Source organism: Hemicordylus capensis, chromosome 4, assembly GCF_027244095.1.
Source record: "Hemicordylus capensis ecotype Gifberg chromosome 4, rHemCap1.1.pri, whole genome shotgun sequence".
Classification (NCBI taxonomy): Eukaryota; Metazoa; Chordata; class Lepidosauria; order Squamata; family Cordylidae; genus Hemicordylus; species Hemicordylus capensis.
In genome coordinates, this window is record NC_069660.1 from 208,210,196 (window position 1) to 208,230,405 (window position 20,210).

A 20,210-nucleotide genomic window follows, 5' to 3' on the forward strand; every position below is an offset into this window, starting at 1 on the left:
TGATTTCAGGCAAGAATGAAGGATGAGTGGAGGGGGGCAAAAAAGTCTGAGTCTGAATTTGACTATGACTATGGCACATAAAACATTTAGCTAATGAATTATTCCAAAAGAACAAGTAGATGGAGAGGGAATCCTTCCTATGACTCATGGTAGTGCAGACTTTATTTGCTGATTCTGTTTTGAACTGTCAATGAATGTGTAAAGCATCCTTGAGAATAAATTCTTGCTTAAAGCATTGCTGATGTATGATGACTTCAATGTGTTACAAATTCTGCATAGAAGGCCCTTCCAAGTAGGAATTAGCATGAAACCCACATGTGGATTGCCATATCTGACAATCTTGCTTGCAGAATCTTTGCTGTATGTACACATGTTGGGATGCCATGGTGAATTGCCTATTGTACATATATGCAGTCAAAACCTATTTGTGAATTTACATGCACATTTCATGCTGATTGACATATGAAAGTGCTTGACATATTAAAAAGGTAAGTGCTTGACATATGAAAGTGCTTGACATACTTATTGACATATTAAAGTACTTGACATATTAAAAAAGTAAGAAACAATGCTTGGTTACAAATCAATGAACTGTACCTGTGATCCAATAACTATATTTGCCTACTAACTCCTCCCCCCCCGCCCCCTCAAGGAAGATTTTTGCTGCCTTCTAATGAATTTGTCTTGGCTGCTAGGAATTTATACCTAAAACTGAAACTACGGAAGTAGAAGTGCACACAAGATGTTGCTCCTCATATTTTCATAATACACATTAGTGAACAGTGAACTGTTTGATGAGTACTGCACCCATGTGATAAGAACACTCCGTCTGTAGTATCTTTCTTGTTACAGCCATTTCACCTAGTAAACCTGCAGCAACCTTAGAATGTAGCTATCTTTACCCCCATTATAAATATTGTTCATGAATAAGTCCTATGCATGAACTCCACAAATGAAAGCTGCTGTAATAGGAATATAGCTGGGATGTTTGATTATCAGGTTACACCTGTCAGTGGGTGTGAGCTGTTGTGGCTGGTATCCTGCTCCAGGCTGAGCTAGGGCCTCTGCTGAGGCAGGGATCTGGGAGGGGCACAGACCTCAGACAACTCCAAGTGAAAAGGGGGTCAGGACCTCAGATAGCTCCATGCAAGTGATCAAGAGAGTTGGGTACAACAGGCATGAGATGGATGTTGCTCCAGCAGGTTTTTTGGAGCTAACTGCTGATTTTCATAGCTTTTGTCCAGATAAAGTAGATTGGCCCTGACCCTTCCCTGTGGGAAGGTTCTGTTGTTTAAAGGGATCTTGTCCAGTCTTCCAAATGCTGGCTCCAGCAGCTCTCGGGGACTTTTACTTAGGCTGGCAGGTCCTGAAAGGACTCCTCAGCTTATGAAGGCAGAGCCATGCACTCAAGTCTAGTGTGGAACATCAATTCACATGGAACTCTGGTCACAGGAATATTGGCCTCATCATTGTTCTCCTTCATTGGAGAGGACACCCTAGAACAGTAGTCTTTAATCTTTTCAGACTTAGTTTTAACTGCAGCTTGCAAGATGCGGCTCTCTGTTAACTTTTCTTAACTGTACATGACTATATTCTTTTTTCTTCTTCCTAGAGTAGTTAGGTACAACAGAGGAAAAGCCTCTGTATTTTTAATAGTTGCATAGAAAAAAGGAATTTTAATAGCTTGTCCTGCAGAGAAAAGCTACAGGTGCCAAAATCCCATTTTCTACACAGCTTAAGCCATTTCTACAAACAGTTTAGGACTTTGTTACCTGGGAGAGCACCTTCTTCAGTATGATCCCCTCTGCACTTTAAGGTCATCAGGAGTGGTCTGTCTCTGGTTGCTGTCAGCTTGCCTGGTGGCAACTCGGGATCAGATTTTCTCTGTAGCTGCTCCAGGGCTCTGGAATGCACTCCCTGTGGATTTTAGAGGCTTACAAGTTTTAGCAGCCTTTAAAAGAGCCCTGTAAACATATCTTTTTAGCCCAGCCTTTAGTAAGTATTGAAATGATTTTATACTGGTTTTAATTTTGTTTTAATAAGTTGTTTATTTGTTTTTTATCTGTTTTTATATTTGTGAACCACAAATATCTAGGTAAGCCATCTAGGTGAGGCAGTATAAAAATCTAATAAATAAACAAACTATTAAAAGTATAAGAGGACTGTCTTCCTTGGCATATGGTCATATCTCATTGATTGACCAACCTTAGGTCAGAGTGCAATCCTCATGTGCATCCTGAACCATCAGTCAAAATCCAGGACACTAGAATACAGCATTCCCCTGTGGCTGTATGTTGCAGGGCAAAATTCGTAATGGTATGAAAGATCTGCTATTACTGAACAACTTATTGGGGGTCTCGGATACTTTTCAAAGTACCCCACAATTGCCCAGAACACAGTTCGGAAATCATTGTTGTGCACTGTTCAGGTTTGGGCAGACACTCTCCTAATTTATGATAAACATTTTATTCTTCTCCCATATAAGCACAAGGAGGTTTAGGATTCTGCATCAGGCAATGCTCTGAATGGTTCATTACATTTTTGCCTAACTGTATCTGTACGTAACTAAGCTGCTGTTGGCTCTTTTGCTGCATGTAATCGTCATCTTATCCAACAACTTCTTGTACCAACTGTGACTGCAGTGCCTACAGTAACTTTATCACTACTGCAGTTGCTTTGCACCCAAATGTTTAGAGCCTCTGGTCTAGCTACACTGCTTGCGAAGAAACTAGCTAGAAACAAATTGAGGTTAATCCTTATTTCCACCCCTCTGTTTCTAACTACAGCAAAGAAGCACAAACCTATGTGTGTGCACCTCAGTAAGTCAAAATCCAGCAGCTAGCTGCTAATTGCTTGTTGAGGTGGTTCATACACCACCTGCCAGTTTCCTACCAGAAATGTGAGGTTGGTTTTAGAAGGCAGCCTTCTTTCATAGCCTATGCTTTTTTCATGTCAGAACATTAACCTATTTTAACATTGAAGTAATAGCAGTCCTGTTACACCTGGAAATTAACCAAGGAACAACGTTTCTTCTGTGGTTTAGAATCCTCTTTTCAGAATGATAATGCTGAAGAGTGCATCTTTCTTCTCTTCATTCCTGTCTATAAGTTAAGCATATCAAAACTGACAGAAGTCTGTTCATTCCTTTGATAAAGAATATGAACAAATACAAACTCACAGCAATAGATTCAGAAGGCAAATAATGGACAACTAAACAAACAATGTATTTTCCCCTGGTGAGTGTGTGTGTGTGTGTGTGTGTGTATATATATATATATATATATATATATATATATATATATATATATATATAAATATATATATATATATATATATATATATGAACCAGTAGAGGGTGCCACATACCTCATGTATCACTGGTTGAGGGACATGCCAGTGAATAAATAAATTTACAAAGAAGAGTTGTAGGGGTGACTGGAACCCAGGTCTCTCAGCTCCCCAGGCAATTGTGCTGGCAGCTGAGGTAAAAGGAGCAGTCTGTTAAGTGGGAACCAGCAGCAGCACATTTATCTATAATTGCCTTGACTCATTCTGCAGCAAGACCAACTTTTAATAAGCTGTTCTATTGTTGCAGGAGTTCTCATTGCTGCATTTCACTCTCCTTTTCATTTCCATTCTCAGAGAAAACTGTATACATCTTATTTAAAAATATAAAGGGAAAATCTTTTTTAAAAGGTAGGGTTTTTGGTTTTTGTTTTTAAATGTGATCCTATTCATTGGCATTATGAGGTGATTAGTGTGGGGCTCCAGTCAGCGAAAGGATTCCCTGAGGCAAGGTCTTGTCCCACCAGTGCATATAGCATGCCCCGACTGACACTGGGGAGGCTGGAGAATTGAGCTGAGGGAAGCTGCAGTATGGTGCAGCAGATGAGCACCAGCAGTTGCCATGGAGATCGCTAATACAGCTGAAGCTCAAAGAAAGGGCACTTGCTGAAACACAGGAGCTCCATAGCAAATAAATGAGGAACCAGCTGAATACAGAACAGACCCTCAGCTAGGTTGTCCCAGATGGAGTTTTAATTTCCTTCTCTTCACACTCCAGCCCACCCCCAAATGTCCACCTCAGATTGCCTCTGAAATAAGCAAAAAATAAACTGAGCTGTCGCTATAGGGGAGACAGATCTTTCACCCGAAAGAAATAGGCATGTGCTTATAATATATTAATGGAAGTATAATGGTCTTGGAGGGGAGGGGTTGGTGGCCTTTATGAAGGCGTGAGCTCTACTTGCCAGTGGGGCTTTACTGAGTGCCATGGGATTTGTCGGCAGCATATGCGCGCCTGTTAATGATTGAAAAATTACCACAACAATTAGTCATGGATCGCTGAAGGCAAGGCCCCCAAACACTGCGGACAATGTGATTAAACCCATGTATGTGACAATTAACTCTCCTGAAGGTTTATCCACCACAGAGGGCCATTTCTGAGAGGGGGAGAGGCAAAGAAGTGACAGGCAGAAATAATGCAACAGAATGGATCTGATACAGCTGGCAATATCCATTTTAATCTGACACTGAATTAATCACACTTAGATTAATCCTGCTCTTATTGCACCATTGCTGTTGCTTCCTTATTTATATCCTCCCCACTTTGCAACCCATGCCTTCTTCACTACTGAAGCATGACTGATTCAATTCCTGCCCATTCCATGTTTTTTTAAATTTAGAAAGCAAATCCCTCCGTTACGCCATGTTTTTAGGTGGACCAGGGAGCAATTATCTCATAAAACCGGAGCAGACACCAGATGTAGCACATCTTGAATTCCCTGAGGTATCACAGTTGAATAACCCACAGCAAATATTTTTGTCCAATCTGCTGCCCCTCGCATTGAGAGATTTATATATTTATCGAGAATATATATATATATATATATATATATATATATATATATATAATGGGTTATGTAGTAATGAAATAATAATAAGATGGTTCCCTGTCCAAAGAGAATTTACATTGCAAAAAAATGAAAAAGAGACAGCAGCAACAGCCATTGGACATTATGTTAGGTTGAACAAGGGACAAATGCTCTCCCCCTGCTAAAATAGAAGAGAGGCACCACTTTAACAGGTACCTTTTAAAACAAGACTGGCAAAAACAAACCACCTCTGTGGGGTCCCCCAAGAGCCCCTCCCATGTGCTGTGAATTAGGTTTGTGTTCCACTGTAAATGAAAATGTTATTAGAGGTTGTGGGGTGGAGAAACAGACATACCCACAGACATTGTGATCTCATAAGAGATCATAGGTGATTTCATAAAAATGAAGCACAATACAAAACTCAAAAAGACAAAAGCTTGGTTTGTTTTCCTAAGCCATGGCAAAGCATTATGTCTCAGTATCTAAGCCATAGTTGGCTGCAGGGTGTAAAACCAGCTTTGAAGTGGGTTTCTAAACCTTGCTTTATAATTACCATTTGTGCTGAATGAACCATGGCTTAAGCATTTTTCTTGTGTCTCCAAACTCTTTCCTGGTATCATCCTTATTCATATGGCATTCCTAATATCCTATTCACACCCTTTCTGGGCATGAATTAGCATTGCATGTGTAAGCATAGGTTTACTTTATGGCTGAGATTTTAATCAGGATTAAAGCAACATATGGTTAATGCCATAGTGTGGTTGCTTTTCTTACACTGAAATGATATCCATGTACAAAAATTATCACATGTGATGCAGTTTATCATGCTGTGAGCCTTTATAGTAGGGATGTGCATGAAACAGATTTTGCATTTTGTTTCAAGCTCAAGACAAAACGCAGACAGCCGAAATGTTTCGTCAAAACAGCAGTCAACCCAGCGGTCAACCCAGTTGATGCAATAAACCTCAAAACATTTTGAGTATTTCAGCCATAAGGAACAATAGGGAAACTCAAAATACCCCATTGTTTCCCATGGATAGCTCCTAGGGACACCAAAATGGGTTAGGTGGTAGGGCAGAATGGGTGCTACAAACCACCCAATACACAAAAGGAAGGGGCAAGTGGATAATTTTAAACAGTTTTTTAACCTTTCCCCCAAATCCCCATAGGATTAAGAGAGGCACACTATAAGGGCTCTCTCAGTCCCTTTGGGCTCCCCTCTCCCTCCCCACTTCCCATTGTTACCCAATGGGGCAACTGCGCTCCATAGGCTGGGGGGAGGGGGGCAAAAGGAGGGAGTTTCAAAATGTAGGGATCCTATCCTATTATAAGGTAAAAGGTAAAGTGTGCTGTCAAGTCGATTTTGACTCCTGGCGCCCACAGAGCCCTGTGGTTTTCTTTGATAGAATACAGGAGGGGTTATCATTGCCTCCTTCCATGCAGTATGAGATGATGCCTTTCAGCATCTTCCTATATCACTGCTCGATATACAGTAGGTGCTTCCCATAGTCTGGGAAACATACCAGTGGGGATACAAACTGGCAACCTTCTGCTTGTTAGTCAAGCATTTCCCCGCTGCGTCACTTAAGGTCTATCCTATTATAGGCTGTTAAAAATGTAGGGTCCTATGGAGATTTGGGGGAAAGGTTAACATTTTCTTTTAAAATGCCTGCTTGCCCATTTCTTTTGTGGGTTGGGTGGGTAGATAGCACCCATCATGCCCTACCGCCCGACCCGCTTTGGTGTCCCTAGGAGCTACCCATGGGGGACAAAGAGGTATTTTGATTTTCCCCTGTGTTCCCTATGATGACCTACGCCGGGAACTAGACGGGGAGTGTGTCCCTGTTGGTTCTGCTGGACCTCTCAGCGGCGTTCGATACCATCGACCATGGTATCCTTCTGGGTTGTCTCCCAAGTATGGGAATTGGAGGCACTGCGTTGCAGTGGTTCCGGTCCTTTCTTGGGGGGAGGGTCCAGAAGGTGGTGCTGGGGGACTACTGCTCGGCCCCGTGGCTGTGGGCCTGTGGGGTCCCGCAGGGATTGGTCTTGTTCCCCATGCTGTTTAACATCTACATGAAGCTGCTGGGAGAGGTCATCCGGGGATTTGGACTGAGTTGTCAGCAATATGTGGATGACACTCAGCTCTATCTCTCCTTGTCATCTGATCCTAGGGAGGCGGTGGATGTGCTGAATCGGGGGCTGGAGGCCGTGATGGGGTGGATGTGGGCTAACAAACTGAAATTGAATCCAGATAAGATGGAGGTGCTGTTGGTCAGTAGGAGAGCCAATCGGGATGAGGAGATTTTACCGGTTCTGGATGGGGTTGCACTCCCCTTGAAGGAGCAAGTACGCAGCTTGGGGGTACTACTGGACCCGGCTCTGCTTTTGGAAGCTCAGGTGGAAGCAGTGGCCAGGGGTGCCTTTGCATGGCTTCGGCTAGTGCGCCAGCTGCGTCCCTTTCTTGAGAAGGCAGATCTGGCCACGGTTACCCATGCCTTAGTCACGTCGCGGCTGGATTACTGTAAGGCACTCTACGTGGGGCTGCCCTTGAAGAATATCCGGAAACTGCAGCTAGTGCAAAACGCGGCAGCGAGGGTTTTATCTGGAGCTGCCCGTTGGGAACACATCACCCCCATTTTGAAAGAGTTGCACTGGCTGCCGGTTTGTTTCCGGGTCCAATTCACGGTGCTGGTTTTGACCTTTAAAGCCCTTAACGGTTGGGCCCGGGGTATTTGAGGGACCGCCTGCTCCCAAGGCTTGCTGCCCGCTTGACGAGGACATCTGAGGGGGCCCTGCTCCGGGTGCCGACAATGAGAGAGGCCCGGCTGTCGTGCACTCGGGACAGGGCCTTCTCTGTTGCTGCTCCTAGACTCTGGAATGCTCTCCCAGTGGCCATTCGTTCCTTGGACTCCATCACAGCTTTTGGAAAGCTTGTAAAGACTTGGCTTTTTACCCAGGCTTTTACATAATCGTTTTTACTGCGGCTTCTGTGTGTTTTTACCTGTTGTATTGTTTTTATGCCTGTTTTTATATTTTTTAGCTTGATTTTTTATTGCCTTTTTATTGTATGTTTTAACTTTTGTAAACCGCCTTGGGGTTGTCTTTTAATGAAAGGCGGTATATAAATGTAAAAATAAATAAAATAAATAAATAAAATGATAAAAACACTCAAAACGTTCTGAGGTTTGTTGCGTCGAAACAAACAGATCACCTGCTGTTTCAATGAAATGTTTCAGAAATCTATGTTGATCATTTGCCATGCCAGGAAGATTTTCCCCCCTCTGCATATTATTTTATTTTGTTTTTTCTTTGTTTGGGAATTCTGAAGGATTTGCCATATTCATGAGCAGAATGCTGGGTTATGTGAAGTTACACTCAATATCACTTGGTACGGGAGACTGCACTTTCTCAGGATCAGATACACTGCCATATTATGGGACATGGAGGAAATTTATCCCCGGATTGCCAGTGGCCTATTAGAAATGCCCCTTTCTCTGAAGCATGCAGTGAATCACTTATCTAAATCCCAAGCTATTTGCTATGCAAGCACTGTTCTCGCGTGCACTTTCTTTCTGCTTCTTAGGTGGTCTAGGTTTTGTAAACTGATTGTTCCGGTCTGTTCGATGGATATGTTGGTGCATGGGAGGAAAGTTGGTCTGTGGGAGGAGAGCTGGTCTTGTGGTAGAAAGCATGAATTGTCCCCTTTGCTAAGCAGGGTCCACATTGGTTTGTGATTGAATGGGAGACTATATGTGTGAGCACTGTAAGATATTTCCCTTAGGGGATGGGGCCACTCTGGAAAGAGCACTTGCGTGCAGAAAGGTTCCAAGTTCCCTACCTGGCATCTCCAAGATAGGGCTAAGAGAGTATCTTGCCTGCAACTTGGAGAAGCTGCTGCCAGTCTCTGTAGACAATACTGCACTAGGTGGACCAGTGGTCTGACTCAGTATCAGGCAGCTTTCTATGTTCCTATGTTGAACTAGATAGTCGGTCTCTTTCTGATATCTCTTGTATGCAACTTTAAATTTTATACTTAGGTAGATGCAGAACTCTATATAGATAGCTGCACCGAAGTGATCTGGCAACTGTTTTCATATCCAACATTCCAATGGTATTTCATTTGTTTAATTTCAACTTGTTTCAACCAAGGATCACTTTTGACTGTGCCACTCAGTGCGGTCAGTTCAAAGGCATATTACTTAAGTCCATTGCAGACTCCAGGCATGGCATGCCCAATTAGCCACTGAAGGATCTGGCAATAAGAGCCCTTCAAGCGGTGTCAAGAACTAGTCATGCCTAAACATTTTGAAGGGCAAGCAGCTTTAACAATGAGAAATGAGGTACTTGTTTTCTTTAATTTTAGCTCCACTTTTTCCTGATTGCTCTTTCTGATTGCAGTTGCATTCTTGAAAGAGGAGCACGTTACAAGGGAGAGGAGAAGTATTAGTCTGTGTTATGCTTTCTCATATTTTTATCATGGCACATGGCTCTGTAAATTATCAAACTGGATTCATGAAGGAAAATTATTTTCACTCACAAGCAGAACATAATTTCTTCAATATGTGTAACTTTTCAAAGTGAACTTTTAAATCTAGACAATTATTTATTTCAGCGCCAGGGGGTGGGGGCACAGCATTGAAAAATATACATTATAATTACAGATTATCTTCTCCATCCTTTTCCAGTTTTGAGTGAGTGGCATCTTTTTCTCTCTGCCCTTCTTTGAAGAATGGAGTGTGTGTGTGTGTGTGTGTGTGTGTGTGTGTGTGTGTGTGTGTGTGGTGGGGGATGAGCTGACAGGAGTATGAATTAAAACTCTGTATTTCACACTTTCATGTTCAATATATAGGATCAAACAAAAGTGGTGAAATTAAGAATATTTAAACTGCAGAGTGGGTGGGGAAAATGTACTTGTTTCAATCTGGGGGAAAATAAGCATGGTTTTAAAGAGCATTTGAGCTGGATAGTAAAACTTTCTTTTGGCCCTGATCTGCTTCTGCTCTCACTTGGGACATGAGGAGTGTGAAAGGGGTCTTTAGTTTCAGACTGATCACCACACTCTCTTTCCCTTGTAGTAGGCTGAACCTATGAGTAAAGCCCACATTGACCAATTATCAAAAGAGAGATTCTGTTTTACATATCTTGGTCCTGTGAGGTAGAGGCCATAGTTTAGGCTTTCTTGTCACCAGTGTCCAGATCATGGAATTCACTGCAGGCCCAGTGTCAGGGCTCAGCTGACTGGGGCACTCTCCAGGATCCTGTGCCCATTAAAAGGCTCACAGTTAACCCCTAAGGCCTTCCTGTCCAGTGCCCAGACTTTCAACAGCTGACAAGACAACACAGGGGCCTGTGAAGGAAGCCCCGTTTGTTGATGGGGAGAGCCAGAGGCAATGAAAATATAGTGATTCGCTTATGAGTTGCTCTGCCATCACCTAATAATGCTGCTCTTGCAGCCACAAGAGGTGATGTGCTGCTGACTGGTAAGTTTCCCCGCTGTGGACCCTGATAGGTTTACTGGCTGGCAACAGCAGCACCTCCTTCTTCAGTGCTGATTCCAATTTAGAATTCCCAGCTTGCCCCAGCCCTCTTGCATAGAACAGGTGAAGGGATCTGGGAATTCTAAAATGGTGCCACCACAGGTGATAGTGCTAGGGAAGAAAAAGCTACTGCTGCCACTACCACCACATAAGCTTATGAAGGCCCAATGATGTAAGGAGCTTATTAAGCAGCAGGAGCTTCTTTTTCAGCCTGCTGAAATATGTCAGGGGCCAGGAAATTCTAAAATGATGCTACTGCAGGCAGCAGCACTAAAAAAACTGATGCTCTTGCTGCCCAGTAGGGCTAGGTGTCATTGGGGGCCCCAACAGAAGGCTTTACTTGAGAGCACTCCAAATTGTGGTTTTGATTCACTGCCCTGGAAGATTCAGCCATCCACTTCATTGGTGGTACTGTAATAAACCAATGAGTGTTCAGATGACAGGTTAGAACAACCTTTTTTTGAATGCACATTTTATGATGATGCTTGTATTCCTGGTGTTTAGGTTTTTGTGCTGTTGGATTGCTTTATTTTATAATATTTGTATACAACTTTTCAATTATCATGGTGGTTAGATTATTGTTTTATGATATTGAGTGGTAAGCCACCAATCAGACTGATAAGCTGTCCTGGGATCCCAGTCTGAGTTGAAGGCATAAGCTGTGGATAAATAAATGAAATATTTATCTTTATGGTGGTCCAGGATCCTTCACAACATGGGTAATGACTATGCAGTAGCCCCTCAGAAGGATTTCATCGCTCCTCTAGAAACTCTGAATCTCTGCCCTTTGCACTCAGAGCGCACTCTGTATCTTGGGCAACAGAGCATCTGTAGCTCATTTCCTTTTTCAACTGCCTCAGCATGTGCCTTGTTAAGGTTAGCTCCTCATTTTTCATCTCGTTTCCTATGGAAATTCAATAAAATAAAATAAAATAAAAAGTTGATTTAAATTCTAAGGCTTGGACTTGGACTGCTCTGGACTACTTTCTTTCCTATCATTTGGACTCACAGATGCTTATAAAACTTTTTAAAAGTGTTCATCTTGCAAGGAGGTCTACTGTCATCAGATAAGTGCAACCAGAGTTGCTCTGTTTGGGAGAAGATCATATCATCCAGACATATATGATCTGCTTCTCTTTTTCTGAATAGACCAGAAAAAGTAGAGAATTGCTTCTTAGGGCTGCTTTATACGAAAAAGCGCCACACACTCTGACGTAGATGCTGTGTTCCCCATTACTGTCAATGGCTTTGATCTTGCCTGACCATCAACACTTGATGTCAATAGGTTCACCCGAGAGAGCCTCCCATACCCAATACCTCAGCTCGGAGCGCTCTAAGGAGTTAATATCTCCAAGCTTGGGCATCACAAGCACCATAAGAAACATTGTGAGGAAGACCCCTCATCACACTCAGCTTCTAAATATAAAAAGACCTCATCCTTGACATTGGTCCTGAAGTCGACGATCCCAACATCAGAGATCTCAAATCGCTTGACATCAACCCACCGCCAATTGTTGATGGTTGCAGGGTACAAACATCAAACTCTTCCCCTGCTAACTGAGCAAAGAGGCACCTTTAAAAAGTGGTGATTCTCTTTATTGAATAGGGGGAGAACAACTCGCCCTATCTATCCCCAGCACAGCATCTCTCCAGTGGCTGTTGCTGGTGTCTATCTTGTTTCTTTTTTAGATTGTGAGCCCTTTGGGGACAGGGAGACATTTTATTTTTTCATATCTATGTAAATTGCTTTGGAAACTTATGTTGAAGAGTGGTATATAAATATTTGTCATATTCATGTATATTCATATTTTCCCCTCGACCTCAATACAACCACTGATGCTGGACACCTTATCCATGGAAGGTTCTTTGGAGGTTTGGGATTGTAGGCCTGCTCCTGCTGTGGTTCAGTACATCTCGTCTAATGCCTCCTCTTCCCCAGAGGTTTTGGACGTCATGTCTACCCCAGCGTCGACACCGATACCAACACTGATACTGACATTGACGCCAACACCAATATTGATGACAACTCATTCCCTCTGCTTCTCAGCCTTCAACATTGGTGAGCTCAATACTGACAATATCTAATGTTATCAGTACCTCTACAATGCAATTTCAATTGTCCTCTCCTTTGCCTAAGCCACATACCACGGCAGCAAATAGTGCTACTTTTATTCCTAATCTCAGCATCAACTTTCCCTCTATATCTTCAATGTCCAGAGATCTTCCCGTTACAGGATATATAATCTATTCTGGGTTCTATGATAAACACACCATCAGGCTCACCTCCAAAGGATTTTCCCTACATGGTATGGAAGTTGATGAGGACCTTGGCACCAGTCTAGTACCAATTCCAAAAACTTGATCAGCATCACCTGCTAGAGTAACACCATTCTCCTCTCCATCCTACCTACTTACCCTTGGAAGGAGAATATCACTTTTCTACTCTTGGCTCTTCCTCCTTTAGGAATACTGGAGCTCCCTGGGAACCCTGGATCTTGGTTATAATCACAGGTTTGGGAAATTTAGAGATCCTTATCTCATGTCATCTCCGTTGTTACCATATGACGATGATGAATTTAGAAGGTAGATGTTGAAAAAAGTCAAAGCTAACTCTGCTCCACAGGGTCATGCTCAGGAGAAGGTACTATCCACCTCCCCATTCCTCAACCCCCTTTAGAAAAACCACAAAGGACCAATATAGGGGATCTCAAACTCACTCAAATTCTCAGGATGTCCAGATCCTTCCTCCTTCAAGGGATCAGAATTGACCCACGATACCTGAAAAAGATAGACAAAGGGCACAGCTCACGTTCTGATTCAGAAGACAACTCTGTTCAAATGGAGAATCCATCTGACCCCCTCACCAGATGAAACTGTCCCAAATCAGCCTTCTAGTTCCCCTGCAGAGGAAACCAGGTCATACTGTGTTTTGGTTGTCAAAATGGCAAGAATCTGGGGCTCAGAATAAAATCCCCAGCCCCAGAAGTCAAGGATCTGGTTTTTGACTTCATGTCAACTAACTCTGCTACGCAACCTCAGCCATTATCTATGTTACCAGTTCTTGCCAATTCCTCCAAATCTGCCTGGGATGCACCCTTATCCTCAATCTCAACCTCCAAGCATCTTGAGAATTTTTATAGGGTTCAAGAGGGGGATTGTCCTTTTCTTTTCAAGATATCCATGAAGGGTGGAGCTTCAGAGTGCCTAGAGGAATTAAGAAATCCTTCTGTGGGGCTACTGCCCAGGCGCATTACCCATGTTGTGAATGATCCTGGATCAACTAAAGGTCACCTGTTACATGTAAGCAAACTGTCCCATCCCCCTGTACCTGCCATAACTAGAAGCTGAAAGGCATTGTGATGAACTTTGCTTATGTATGTCTTACATAACTGATCTGAGGGGGAATCGTTTTATTTGAAAGAACTTCTTAGGGTATTGGCTGACGGTTAATTGCTGAATTTGATTGAGCTGTTGCAGTTTTCGTCTTCATGACATTGTTCAAGGTTATGATTTTGGGTGTCTGGAAAAGTCTTTTAATTATCATCACTCCTTATAAGTAAACATTTGAAATACAAGGAGTCTACATGTCAGGCATAGTAACTAATAATGCAGTACACATGGTTTTTCAGTGGCAGCCATGTGAAACTCAAACAGTCCTTGAACTCAGGAACAATTAATATAGGAGAAAAAAATTATGGCAAGAATGGCTTGTTACCAGTAGATTAGCATTTTTCTCAACATGATTTCTGAAGAAAATATTTCATAAACCAAACTTTAATATTTTCTGCTAAGGATTATGGATAGTAGTAAGGGAATTGTGCACTAATCTAGTATTTAACTCAATTGTGATCAGTATAAAAAGCCAAAGTATAACTTTTAGTGGATGACTGGGAGGGTGATTCTCTTCCACCAAACCCAAGAATCCCTTCGAATCTATTTGTCTTCTTCCATAGAGGTGCATGAATATCAATATAATTTCAAAATACTTAGCTTTCTGTCTATTTGAACAATCAAGAAACACTAGAAATAATGATTAACTTCTGCCCAGTGTGTGTACAGGAGGTCCTTACTATCTGCAAATCGTGGTTTCATGTATCTGCTGTTGGGTCTTAGAGACCCAGTTCCTTTTTCTATGGGTAGAAAAATAGGTGAAAATTGCATATTCCTGGGTGGTTCCTGAGTGACTGGAAATTACTTCTGGTGTATTTCCAGACATTTTGCTGTGCACAGCCATTTTTTCAGCAAGTATTTTTTTTGCAAAAATTTGGGAGCGGGGTTGCTGGAGAGCAAAGTATTGTGCTTCATTCCGCTAATTTCTTCTTCTTTTGACCTTTTTTTAAAGCTTAAGGAACCTAACCCCTGAATTCCCATAGGGGTATGGTCTCATTATTAGCTGTTTCCATTCTTGTGGTTTCAGGCAAAACTGGAACCCCCACAAATAAAGAGGGCGTCCTGTATTTGTTTTGTTAAGACTAGAAGAGTTGTGTTTTCCTCACCCAACTTTCAAAGCGGTGCAAACTCTGTTCTGGCTTCCAAAAGGAAAATTTAGTCTGCAATTCTCACCCTTGTAAAAGGAGAATTTAGTCTGAAACATGCTTAGTAATGGAATAGATAATAATTCACTCGGAAGATGGATATGCATATTTCTCTTGACCTCAAGAATCCCAGAAGATGCACCACTTGAACTTTCTGGTCTTCAAAATCTGTGACAGCCTAAGTAGCTCTCTCCATCACACCAGTGTTTTGGAGTGTCAACTTTTATGTATGTGGTCCAAGTTTCAAGTAGTATTTAAAAGATCTGCTACTACCACTTATAGTATTATTTGTCATTTTCTTCTGAGGGCAGCCATACTGTGTCTGTTTCCTTGCCTCTGTAGAAAACAGCCATAGAGATTTGACTTGACTCCGTTAATTCTAATGATATTCCAGTGTATGCCATTAGGCCAGTCATTCCTACTGTTACTGAGGTATAAGTTCTACAGTGCAAAAGCGTTCTTTATCCCTGGATTCCCAATTGACAAGAAAGAGGTGACTTCCTAGGGCACTCTTTTAATTTGTGTTGATGCAGATTTGCCATTACAGTGCCATTTGCATAGAGCATAAATGTATGTACTGCTTGACCTATGCTAAAAGGCATAGATTGTACTGATTTTGTTTGGATAGTGGTGCATAAGGATCCTAGAGCTATGTCAGTCAGCAGAGAAATGAGTAGGATATTGTGCTTGGCATACCAGTATAGTGAGAGAAGAACATGTTGATACCACATGTAATTACAGTACCATCTTAGGAGCTGAGCTACAGTAGTTTTAGCCAAAGAATAAGCTAACTGATGAATTGGGTTTCACTTACTTTGAAAAGGTAAGCCTTGTTTTTGTAAGCCTTGCTTTTTTGGTATTGCTCTGGGACAGAGAACAAGATTCAAAATATGATATTTGAATTTGTATGTTGGACTTCTATTAATTTTGCATGTGCCCACACACCTTGCAACAGTATGGTAGCTTCAGGCATACCATAACTGATGTTTGATTTAGGATGGATCTAGAGACTAAAAGGGAATCATAGGGGTCCTGAACCTTGTGTTTCCCTTCCCTTGCAGTGCTAATGTGAGCGATAGGCACCACTTGCAGTGGGGAATCAGGAGGCAGGAGGATGATATTCAATTCTCACTTATGAATTATCCTTTGACAATACTCTCCATTCAACAGCTTAATTTTTTTTTAATACTCTAAAACCTGAAATTTAACTTTTCTGGGAGGTGTGGGGACTGGGAAAGAGGAAACTTGCAGGTGAGGATCAGACATACTTCTGCTAAATCTCCACTGTAACTGCCCCCCCCACTTCCACATTCCTATTATCCTGGTGTTGAAACCTATAGATTGACTGAATATATCTTATATTGGGAATTTATATGATTGTTAGTATGAATTTTTTTAATAGAAAATTATTTGTGCAGAGGGTTGATTCTCAGCTAGCATTTGCGACAATGAAATGGTACTCACACTCACACAAGAAGGGGTGAGATTTCTGCCAACTTCCCCCTTCCTTGGGAGTCCCCATGCCATATTCCACATTACTCCTGGGTGGGGACGGGGGGGGGGCTCCTCCAGTTATCAGGAGGATTTGGGGGGGGGAAGTGCTGGGGGCTGCAGGATGGAGGAGGGGTGAGAGCCTCATTCTGTGAACAACACACTGTTCCAGTCCCAAGCCATGGTATCTAACCAGTTTTCATTGTTCATAACGTTCATTCTTCTTGATCTGTAAAACACTTTGAGAACTTTTTGTTGAAATGTGTATAAATAATAATAGTAGTTTGATACCATCTTTAAGATCTAAGGTACTAATCAACTGATCTTTTAGAGAACCAGGATAGAATTGGCTGTCAAGGAAATTGACAGTTTATATATCTATATTCTATCACACTACTTTTGCATAAGTTTATTTATTACATTTGTAATTCTACCCTTACTGCGAGGAGGTCAAAACATAATTTGTACCATAACAATCCTGTGGGGCATTTTAGACTGAGAGATGCTGAGTTTTCCAAAGCCACTCAGTGAGTTTTGTAGCTGAGTGGAGATTTTAATCTGGATTTCCTGCTGCCAAATCGGCACTGTAGCTATTGAACCACTCCATTTCTTCTCACATATCTGTCTCCTTCTCATATAAAGCAGGAAATGGAGGGGATGTTGGGGGTTTTTTTTTACAGTAAAAGAAGCACACGAGGAAGAGATACTGGAACCTCCCATGTCCAACCACTTGTCTCTCTCCGTGACTTGTATCTGGTATTGGAGCCAGGAATAGAAAAAAAGTGGTTGGAGCAACTGACTGCAGGGAAGCAAGGTACAGAAAGGCGAAAGTGTTCAGCCCCCTTCTCTCACTTATTTTATTGTCAGCATTAGACCCCCCAGCCCACTGCTTTATATGTGAATGGAACAGACATATGAGTGACATCCCTGTCATGTCTCATTTGGCCCTGATCTGTGTTGAACATGTAGGTTCTTTTCGGCATCTTTAATTTTGCTTCACTTGGCTCTTGCATTTAAAATGAAATGCTGTCTGTCAAGATTTCTTGCTAGGTTCACAATAGTTTGGGCTCAGAGTAAATCAAGGAAGTTCAGCTTTCTAAGACTGTAATTTAATTTTGTATCTCAGAGTACAGGAAGACTTCTGAGTTAAAAGAGCTCTCTATGCTTCTGAGACATATTCATCAAAACAATAATCTATAATATATTCAAGTTCTCTCTGCAGCCTAAGAGTTGATTTCTGTCTGTCTATCTAGCTATCTAGCTATCTGAGAGAGAACTTCTGATTGCTAACCTTTTTAAACTGAGCTTTGTCAATGATTTTGTGTAGGTGAGTCTTAGACATACTAAATCCTGTGCCTATTGATCTGCTAGTATGCAGAAGTCCAAATAGTATAATAATCAGGCTATAATAGTATAACAGGGCTAGATACCAGAAGTACTGTTAGTATTACTTATTGGATTACTTGTATTATTCTTAATAACAGAAACAAAATTATACTAGCAATGTAGGTTCAAATGACATTAACAACAAAGTTAAACAAAGATCTGGACATAGACACTTACCTTGGGATTTCTGACCAGAAAGTCTGGCAACCTCTGTTGCTCTAATTTCTGCAGCTAGGACAGAACTCTTGTTTGAACCACAAGGCAAGTTCAGCCTCAATGTACTCCTTCCCTGGCACCAAGCTGCCTGTAATGGCAGAGGTTTTAGTCCCAAGCACTATAGGATGTTTCCAGTTTCCTTAGCAAAGTTGTAGTTATGCGATCCTGCTTAATGACAAGCAGTCCTCTATGTCTGGATGGCTGGATGACAACCTGGATGGCTTTAAGAGGGGTTTGGATGACTTCATGGAGCAGAGGTCTATCAATGGCTACTAGTCGGAGGGCTGTAGGCCACCTCCTGCCTCAAGGGCAGGGTGCCTCTGAGTACCAGTTGCAGGGGAGTAATGGCAGGTGAGAGGGCATGCCCTGACTGTAGGCTCCCAATGGCATCTGGTGGGCCACTGTGCGAAACAGGATGCTGGACTAGATGGGCCTTGGGCCTGATCCAGCAGGGCTGTTCTTATGTTCTTATGTCTGTAAACCAGGACTTCACAGCTCTGATCCTCCAGTTGTTGTTAGATTACAATTCTCATCATTCCAAGCCACAGTGGCCAACCATGATGTATGATGGGAATTGTAGTCCAGGAACAACTGGATGGCTGAAGTCGTTCATCTCTGTTGTAGATCAAGAAGCAGTGATCTGCTCCATTCTCCTGGAGGTATATGTCAAGGCATCAGTGCAATTGGGCCAGTGACTAGGGAATTTTAATGAGCAGGGTATTTATTTATTATTTTATTTATTTCTTACACTTTTATACCACCCCAAACATGTGTCTCTGGGCGGTTCACAATGATAAAACAGTTAAAAACACATATAAAAACACATAAAAACAATTAAAAACTAACATTTTAAAAAACAATCACAGAATTAAAAACCTATACATTATGAAGAAGCTGAAAAAGCCTGAGTAAAAAGATAGCAATAGCAATAGCACTTACATTTATATACCACTCTATAGCCGGAGCTCTCTAAGCGGTGGGTTTTTAAATATTTTTTTAAAATTGTCAGAGATGCGGAGGATCGTATTTCAATAGGGAGCGCATTCCATAGCCCGGGGGCAGCTACCAAGAAGGCCTGTCTCCGTGTGGCCACCAGACGAACTGGTGGCAACTGGAGACGGACCTCCATGGACGACCGCAGTGGACAGTGGGGCTCATAATGAAGAAGATGTTCTCTCACATACCCAGGGCCTAAGCCATTTAGGGCTTTATAAGTTATAACCAGCACTTTGTATTTTGCCCGGAAACCTATAGGCAGCCAGTGTAACTCCATCAGCAAAGGAGTAATGTGGTCTCTCCGAGATAACCCAGAGACCAACCTGGCTGCCGCATTCTGAACCAACGGAAGTTTCCGGACTATGTGGCAGCCCCACGTAGAGCGCATTACAGAAATCAAGTCTGGAGGTTACCAACAAATGTACCACTGTTTTGAGGTCATTGAGCTCAAGAAACGGGCGCAGGTGGCGTATCAGCCGAAGCTGATAGAAAGCACCCCTGGCCACCACCTCAGCCTGAGAAATCAAGGAGAGGTGTGAATCTAGGAGTACTCCTAGACTGCGGACCTGTTCATTTTGGGGAAGTGTGACCCCATCTAGAACAGGTAGATCAAAATCATCTCTGGAGTTCTGACCCTGCACAATAAGTACCTCTGTCTTATCTGGATTCAGCTTCAGTTTATTCTCCCTCATCCAGCCCATTACTGCTTCCAGGCAGGCATTTAGGGAGGATATGCCATCACCTGAAGAAGCTGACATGGAGAAATAGATCTGGGTGTCATCAGCATACTGGTAACACCCATCTCCAAATCCCCTGATGATCTCTCCCAGCGGTTTCATGTAGATGTTAAGAAGCTTTGGCGAAAGTACGGAGCCTTGAGGGACACCATACTTAAGCTCAGATCTCAAAGAGTATGAGTTCAGAGAGACTGCCTAAAGTCTTAGGACAGTCATAAGAACATAGGAAAAACCCTACCGAACCAAGCCAAAGGCCCATCTAGTCCAGCATCCTGCTGGAGATAATATGGAGCCCTGAGGAACACCATACGAAAGTCCATATTTTGAAGCATAACAGTCTCCAAGTGACACCATCTGGAATCTGCCCAAGAGGAAGGAGCGGAACCACTGCAGAGCAGTGCCTACCCCCCACATCCCCCTCAGATGTTCCAGAAGGAT

At 42.3% G+C, this 20,210-nt stretch overlaps 1 protein-coding gene and 1 long non-coding RNA gene across 25 annotated transcripts in view; one reads left to right on the forward strand and one right to left on the reverse strand.

Annotated features, from left to right (window-relative positions):
• LOC128323866 (uncharacterized) overlaps window positions 1-2,006 on the reverse strand; it is a 33,754-nt gene extending 31,748 nt beyond the window's left edge. Inside the window, exon 1 of the long non-coding RNA XR_008306494.1 lies at window positions 1,773-2,006. This is a non-coding gene — a long non-coding RNA (uncharacterized LOC128323866). The remainder of the gene's footprint in view (window positions 1-1,772) is intronic.
• The window catches only part of FARS2 (phenylalanyl-tRNA synthetase 2, mitochondrial), a 393,182-nt gene that overhangs the window by 146,580 nt on the left and 226,392 nt on the right, over window positions 1-20,210 (forward strand). The window lies entirely within an intron of this gene.